General features: G+C 53.0%; 1 protein-coding gene across 6 annotated transcripts in view; it reads right to left on the reverse strand.

Moving 5' to 3' along the window:
- The window catches only part of ST6GAL1 (ST6 beta-galactoside alpha-2,6-sialyltransferase 1), a 46,236-nt gene extending 40,523 nt beyond the window's left edge, over nt 1-5,713 (reverse strand). For 2 of the 6 annotated variants that reach the window (XM_063408211.1, XM_063408213.1), the window contains exon 1: nt 3,078-3,336. The gene's annotated coding sequence lies outside the window, so the exon portion shown is untranslated. Of the gene's footprint in view, nt 1-2,427; nt 2,863-3,077; nt 3,337-4,168; nt 4,237-5,328; nt 5,471-5,569 lie in introns of those variants that run through there. The other 4 variants (XM_063408215.1, XM_063408216.1, XM_063408218.1 and 1 more) reach the window with 4 other exon arrangements.
- Between the last annotated feature and the right edge of the window lie 1,272 nt (nt 5,714-6,985).

Raw genomic sequence — 6,985 nt, forward strand, 5'->3', positions numbered from 1 at the left:
CTTGGTGAAGCAGACACAGTGAAAGCTGTAATATGTAGGTCAGCGTTCTAAGAAGGGCTATGGCTAAGACAAAGTATCAGACTGATTCATAATGCTCTCCGATTGCTAATCCTGTGCAGAATTGTGATTTACATCACTCTTCCAAAATCTGAAGGCTATGAAAAAGGTCTGGATACTTTGTAGAAGATCATCAAAACAATTCTGTCAGTGCTTTTACAGTGATCTTTATGAATGTTGAGTAGAGAACAGGAAAATGACATTTTCATTGGTGGCTGTGCACACCACTGAACCTCTCCTGCGGAAAGGGACAAGGACCACGACTGCAGCATCATTTCTGCCCTTCCAAAAACTGCCAATGCAACAGAGAAAGGGTGTGAGGAGAAGCACTGGCAGTCAAAGAACTTGAGTTCAATCATCTCCTCCACTTCAGCCTGAGAGCAAAGTGCAACACAACGTGATCCATAACCATGCCCTGGTTCCTCCAGCCCGGAGCAGGACAGGAGCTGGGGGACAACTGTGCTGCCCAGGTGCTGTGGTTGAGATGCCTGTGTGGGTGTTGAGGACACACCCCTGTGCCCAGGGCTGCCCTTCAGCACCCGCCTGTCCTCCAGCAGAGCTGCAGGCATAAACCTCTGAACGCACAGTGATCTGTTCCTGCAGCAGCTTCTCTTGCACCACTGTCTCAAGGACAGCTAAGATACAGAACATTACTGGCTGCATCTGCTCTGTCCTTCCCCTGCCCACCTCATACTGGGAATTCTAATTCCTCTGATGTAGTCCCAGCTTCTGCAGGAGATGACTCTGCCAGCAGTCACTGCAAAACAAGGTTTAAGTACTCACCTATATTGTCCCTAGAAAACTAGGTCTCCGTGAACAGTGACACACCTGCATTCCCATTCTTTGGTTTTAACCAAGTTACAGAGCACACAAACAGCAGCCACCAGAGTGGGCAGCCTGATCAAAGCCGCTTCAGAAACTATTTTTGTGTCCAGGAATTAAATAGATATGATCAGATATTCCCTTTTCTGAAACCTATCCTCACATTTGCTGCCAGCAGGAGACACATACGCACCCAGCTGAGCACTGCAGCTCCAGTGATAATGATAATCCATTTTCAGCCCACACATCACTTTTGCCAGAGGTACCATTTTGGCAGAGGACCCCACAATGTTCCCACTAAACTCACAAAACACAGCTCCTTCCACTGTGTTTAGCTTACCAAAGAGAAACAACCATTAAATGAGAAAAGCAGTGGATAGATTTATCTGGAGCCAAGCTGCAGCCTTGCATGGCTGTCCTGTCCTCAACACCAACAGAGCACGCACCTTGGCACTACAGAGCTGCTCATCCCCACAGCACCATCGGCTGAGCCAGAAGAAAACAGATGATTTGCCTTGACTCAGCAGCTGCATCACCCCCAGGGCAGTGGTTTATGCCCAGGTGAGGCAATAGCTGCCCAGACGTGGTGATGGGCTGCCTGGCCTCCGAGATCCCCACACTGGCTCACTCCAAGCCCCCAGGCCCTCACCCTCCCACATCAAGAGCTGCAGCTAACAGGAAAAGTCTGCCTCATTAGACACTCTTGGCCTCTGTCCCAGGGGCCTTTTGGGGAAGATTTTTCCTGCTAATATTCTTCCTCCTGGGGAAGGTTTAGCATCACTCATATCTATATGAGCTACTCAGGCATTTGGAGCTCCACCTAAACCTTCCCTGACACAGTGACCCAAGGCACTGTGATGAAACACAAGGGATGAGTGTTTGTATTTTGTCCTCAATGCCAGGAGTTGAGGAGAACTTTCCAAGATGCACAGCCAAGGTCAGTACAACACTCAGTTTTTGCAGTAAAAGCTGACGACAGAAAGCTGTCCCTTTCCCCATCAGTAACATACTTTATGTATACTTACCCCATTCTGCTAGGGTCTCCTTCCACTGACTCCCCTCTTGAGAGCAGCAGGATGATGCAGCCTCTCAGCACTCCCCTCTATTTAAAATTATCCCAGCTCAGAAAAAGTATTCCAGGTTAGCTACCATTCTTTAGGCAAGTGTAGTCCTGTGAGTGTGCCACTAAAGGACGCGTCACGCAGAGAGAGTTAGACTCATTCCTCACACATTAATAGGCAGCTCTGGTTTCTCACTCCCTCACAGCCAAGAAAATCTCCTGCTATATCCAGCTGCTCTGCCATGGCACCTTTCCCCTTGCAGATATTTCTGTTTTCACACTGTCAGTGATTAGATCCAGTTGCAGCAAGCAGATATGGAAACACCATAAAGCAGCAGCAGTTCCCACTCCTTCAGCCCCTGTTCCCCGTCCACTGCCATAATTTACCGGGGGCTCATATACAGGAACAGAGTTTTGCCCTGAAAGACTAGTACACGGCAGCACAAAAAAACCACGCTACACATTATTTATTCTCTCTGCAGCCTGACCTGCTGTGCGCTAGAAGAGATGAATGCAGCTACTTCTGAAATTGCTCGGAGTAAATCCCTGGCTGCGAGTCGCGGGTCCCTGCGGGCTGACCAGGCCAGCAGGGATCTGTCAAATTCAGGTGAGGGTGAGCACACACCGGAGGCAGGCAGGGGCCGGGATCTGCCTCATCCCCCGCCCAGCCTCTCTCCCTCGCTGCCGCTGCCGGGCGGGCTCCGCAGCCACCACGGACTTCAGTGCTGCCAAAGCCCGGGGAGCGGGGAGAGCAGCAGGAGCAGGGGGGGACAGGCAGCCCGGGCAGCCGCCGCCACCGCCATACACATCTGCCGCTCTTAGAAATTTACACTGATGAGGTTATTAAACCTACACAATAAGAATTAACAAAAGTTACGCAGCAGCGGAGCTGGCGCTCGTCCGCCCCACGCTGCCCGCCGGAGCCCGTTCACCCCCGGGGCCGCCCCACGCCAGAGCCGAGGCTGCCGAGGGCGGCGGGACCGGGCCGGGCGGGGCACGGCCCTTCCCGTCCCGCCGCGGCACCTGCGATCCCCGCGGCCCCTCAGTCCTCGCCCACCGCCCCTCGGTGGCTCATTCACCGCCGGCCCGGCCCCGCTGCCCTCAGCCCCCCACTCACCGCCGACCCCCAGGCACTCACCGCCAGCCCCGCCTCGCCGACCCTCAGCCGGCCCCTTACTCACAGCCGCCGCCCGCCTTTGTTGCCGCCGCGGCCGAGGCATTTAAAGCGCTGAGGCGGGGGGGAGGCGGGGGCCGCCGCTCGGGGGAGGCGCCGCCGCCAGCCCGGCTGCCTCGGCGGGCACGGGGCATCCTCCTCGCCCTCCTCATCCTCCGCCCCTCACGGCACAGCTCCGGGGAGGAGGAGCGGCTGCCCTGGAGCTGTGCCGCCCCCGAGCCGCCCCCCAGCCCAGCGCGGGAGCCCCTTGGGCCGGCGGAGCGCAGCCCCAGCCCGGAGGGCTCGCTCGGTGCCGTACCCGGCCGGGACAGAGTACCCCACACCCTGCAGCGCCAGCGGCGGCCCTGCCCGCCTGCCTCGGGGAGCTCTGCGTGGAAAGGCACAAAAAACGATCGTAGCCCGTTCCGGACACGGGCAGAGCCCCGCGCTGGCAGAGCTGCCATCTAACTCCATCAGTATGGGCTCATTTCGAATGTACACTGCAATAGTTCATTAGCCAGCCGCAGGCAGCTTCCCCCAGCACCTATTGCAGTGCTGCCCGGGGAGCGCCCTCCGGGCCATGGCTCCTTCAGGGCACCCCGGGCTGCCACAGCGTGGGAAACGGGGCACATGGCCACTGCCTGCCTGCAGCTGGCTACAGCTACTTCTGGCCTCTTCTCTGTCAGACAAAAGCACAAGCAGGGGTCGGTGCATGCAATACATTTTGCCAAGCTATGTACTAATCAGGGTCCGGGCAAGGCAACCTGATTATTGTGATCATAAAAGCTCAGACTCTGAGGCCTGGCCGTGCAAGCTAGAACAAATGCCCTGCTGAAATCAGCGCCAGTCCCCATTGGGGCTGCAGGTACCACTGTGCCTATCTCGGCTGCTCTGCTTCCGATGTTTAAATGGAAAGAGCAAGCAAACAGTTTCTGGGGTTCATCCATGTTTTTCCAACTTGAAAGGAGTCAGCATCTGGAGTAGGGCTATATCCTACAACTTTGTGTCCAAAATCAGCATCTCGCTGTGCATTACTCCCCCCTTGGCTGCAGATGATGTTCCCTCGCACAATGTACCTCTCCGCTCCAGCTGGATGGAGCAAGGTCTTCACAAGGGATTTCCAACATCAGAGAGCATGAAACACCTGCAAGGATACATAAAGTATTACAAAATAAACCCTTCAAAAATAAATAGCCCACAGAGCTGTTGCAGCTTCCAGGTTCACATTGCAACCCCGTGCACTCCCCACGTACTCCCATGTTATGGCTGGTACCAGTCTGAGCAAGGTGCTGGAGGCAGAGCTGATGGGAGAATTGTGGCCTTCTTGTCTCCTGGTGCCTCTCCCCAGCTGCAGAGGGGCTGGATGGGATGTTCCCTGCAAGCAGTTTGATGCAGTGCCCAGGAGAATCTGGGAGGCAGAGCCTGCTTGCCTGGACAAGGTGCAGGACTTGGGTCTTGGGTGGGTTTACACACCCCATGCCCTTCAAAACCCTTGGCTGAGAGAGCTGCTCTTGGAGCATGAGCACTGAAGCTGGAGGTTCACAGCGGGCAGATACTTTCCTGGACAGGCAAAGTGGTTTAGGGCACTTCCTGGCCTTTACAAGCTGGTTAAGCCTTACATATGTGCTGAACCCCAAGGCAGATGAGTTCCTGCAGCTCTCTGGAGTAGGGACTTAAGTGAGATGGGCAGTTGGCCAGCCCACAGTTACCACTAATTGGGGTATGTTTATGTGGGTGTTTGCTCAGGAAGGTCTTAGCCTGGGCTGAGATCCTTCACTCAGCATCTTCTCAGTTCTTTTGTACTTAGACCCTGTGGAGGTAGGTACCTGCTGTCAGTGCAAGGAGCTGCACGAAAGCCCCCTGCCCTCCCCTTCAGGGCTTCAGATGAGGAACACACAGGGCTTACTCTCTGCCTCTTCCTTCTACCCACTCCCCTCTTGCAGAAGTCCCCTTTTCACCACTCCTTGGCTCCATCTCAGATTTCCCTTGTGCTGTGCTGCTTGCAGAAAGAAGCATAATTTAACACACACACACACACACACACACACACACAAACTACTCATCCCTCCCTTCTTGCTGTAATGAGGTTTCAGACCATGAGGGTACCTGAACAGGGACCACCCATGGTGGAGAAAACCCTTCCCCTACCTTTGGGAACTCTTACAAAATCTGCAGATAACCAAAAGCAGTGTGCTGGAGCCCAGGAGCCTCTGTGGGGTGAACTTCACCCACTCACCTTGCCATGCCCCCAGGCAAGCAGCAACAGGAGACCACAGGGGGAGAGAGGGAGAACACCCAAATTCCAGAGGGCTGTGCTGAGCTGTGCTGGCTTTTCCAGGCTCATGACTCGTACCTTCCAGCAGAGCTTCTTTCTGGAGAACAAAGCTGGCATCAGCATCTTCGTCCAAGTAATTTTTTCCTATGCTGCAGAACAAGCAGTTGAGGGAAAAGTGCTGGGAATCACAGTCACCCCTCACCTCGATTTGTCACTCTAAGGAGATGGGCAGAGTCAGAAGAACAGCATATAAAGGTGGCTCTTGTCCAAGCGTACTCTTGTCCTGTCCCAGCCACATCCCACTCTGGTTCAGGGATTCCTGTAGCACCCCCAGCACTGGCAGCTGCTGCTGTCTCAGCACTCCTGATTTTCTGGGTTATATGTGTGTGACTTCCAGTCATGACTGAATCAGTGCAGAAGGGACACCCTTACCTGTGCAGTGCTAGAAACATCACAGAACAGCACTCAGCTGCTCAATGAAGTGATTAATATTTATGATCTGTTGCCTGCTAATATTAGAAGTTCAAGAACAATAGATAATGTTTTTATGGGGCTTTTAAACAGAATCTTCCTCAAAGACTCTTCATTTACTGAAAGGCCTGTAAGGGTGGGTTTGAGTGGCTTTTACATGAAAAAAATATTTTGCCACATCTTCAATTTCTTACCTCTTTGCTTAAAGCTCTAATAGCTTTATCATAAAAAGTTGCCAGCTCCTCAGTTGCCCGACCTGACTGTCCTTGAACTGCAGGGAAACCAAACATGCTGGTCAGAGCAGTTGCAGGAAAGTCCCACCATGCTCGGGATGTGCATGCATACCTTCACCCTGTGCAATGGCAGAAACTTTCTCCAGAAGCTTCTGGCTCCTGCACAGTGAAACCAGCTAACAAAAAAATACTGAAATTAATCTGTACATCCATTGTCGTTTCTTGCTGCCAAAACCTGCATTCTTGACAGAGGTTTGTCTAACCTGGTCTTAAAAACATCTGTTGGTGGAGATATGCCAACCTGTATCTTTTCCAGTCCTTATTTATCCTGCAGTTGGAAAGTTTCTCATTGTCTTTGCAAAAATATTATTGTAATTTTCCCCTATCCCAATGGGAGACTGATTCACTGCCTTACTCTGTGGTAGTCTTTTATACACTTAAGAGTTTAACTCGTCTCCCTAGTCCTTCTTCCTCTGAATTAACCAGTGCCAGTTCATTCCTCGTCCTCACAGGTCATGTTTCCAAGGCCTCCACTCATCCTTGCTGCCCATCTCTGGTTCTTCCCCAGTCAGGCTTTATCTTTTGATGTTTGTCCTGAAGCCTTCCCTGCCCTGAGCAGAGGGAAAGGGTTGCACAGTGTGCACAAGAGCACTTCTGTCTGTATTTTTCATTTCATTTATTCCTCTCATAGTGGCAGTGTTGTTAGAGGCTCATGTTCAGCCTGACCAAGGATTTTTTTGTAAGATCAGTGCCCTCCAGCCCCTGGCCAGGCTCCCCAGGCAGCAGCAGCAGCCAGACCCCTCCTCAGAGAGATGTTAAACAGAGAGGGGCACCATGCCACTTGGCCCTCTTTCCCCCTGCACGTGCTTTTCCTCCTGGCCTGTTTGGGATCCTTGGATTCTTGCACAGGCAGG

This window comes from Prinia subflava, chromosome 11 (assembly GCF_021018805.1).
Source record: "Prinia subflava isolate CZ2003 ecotype Zambia chromosome 11, Cam_Psub_1.2, whole genome shotgun sequence".
NCBI lineage: Eukaryota > Metazoa > Chordata > Aves > Passeriformes > Cisticolidae > Prinia > Prinia subflava.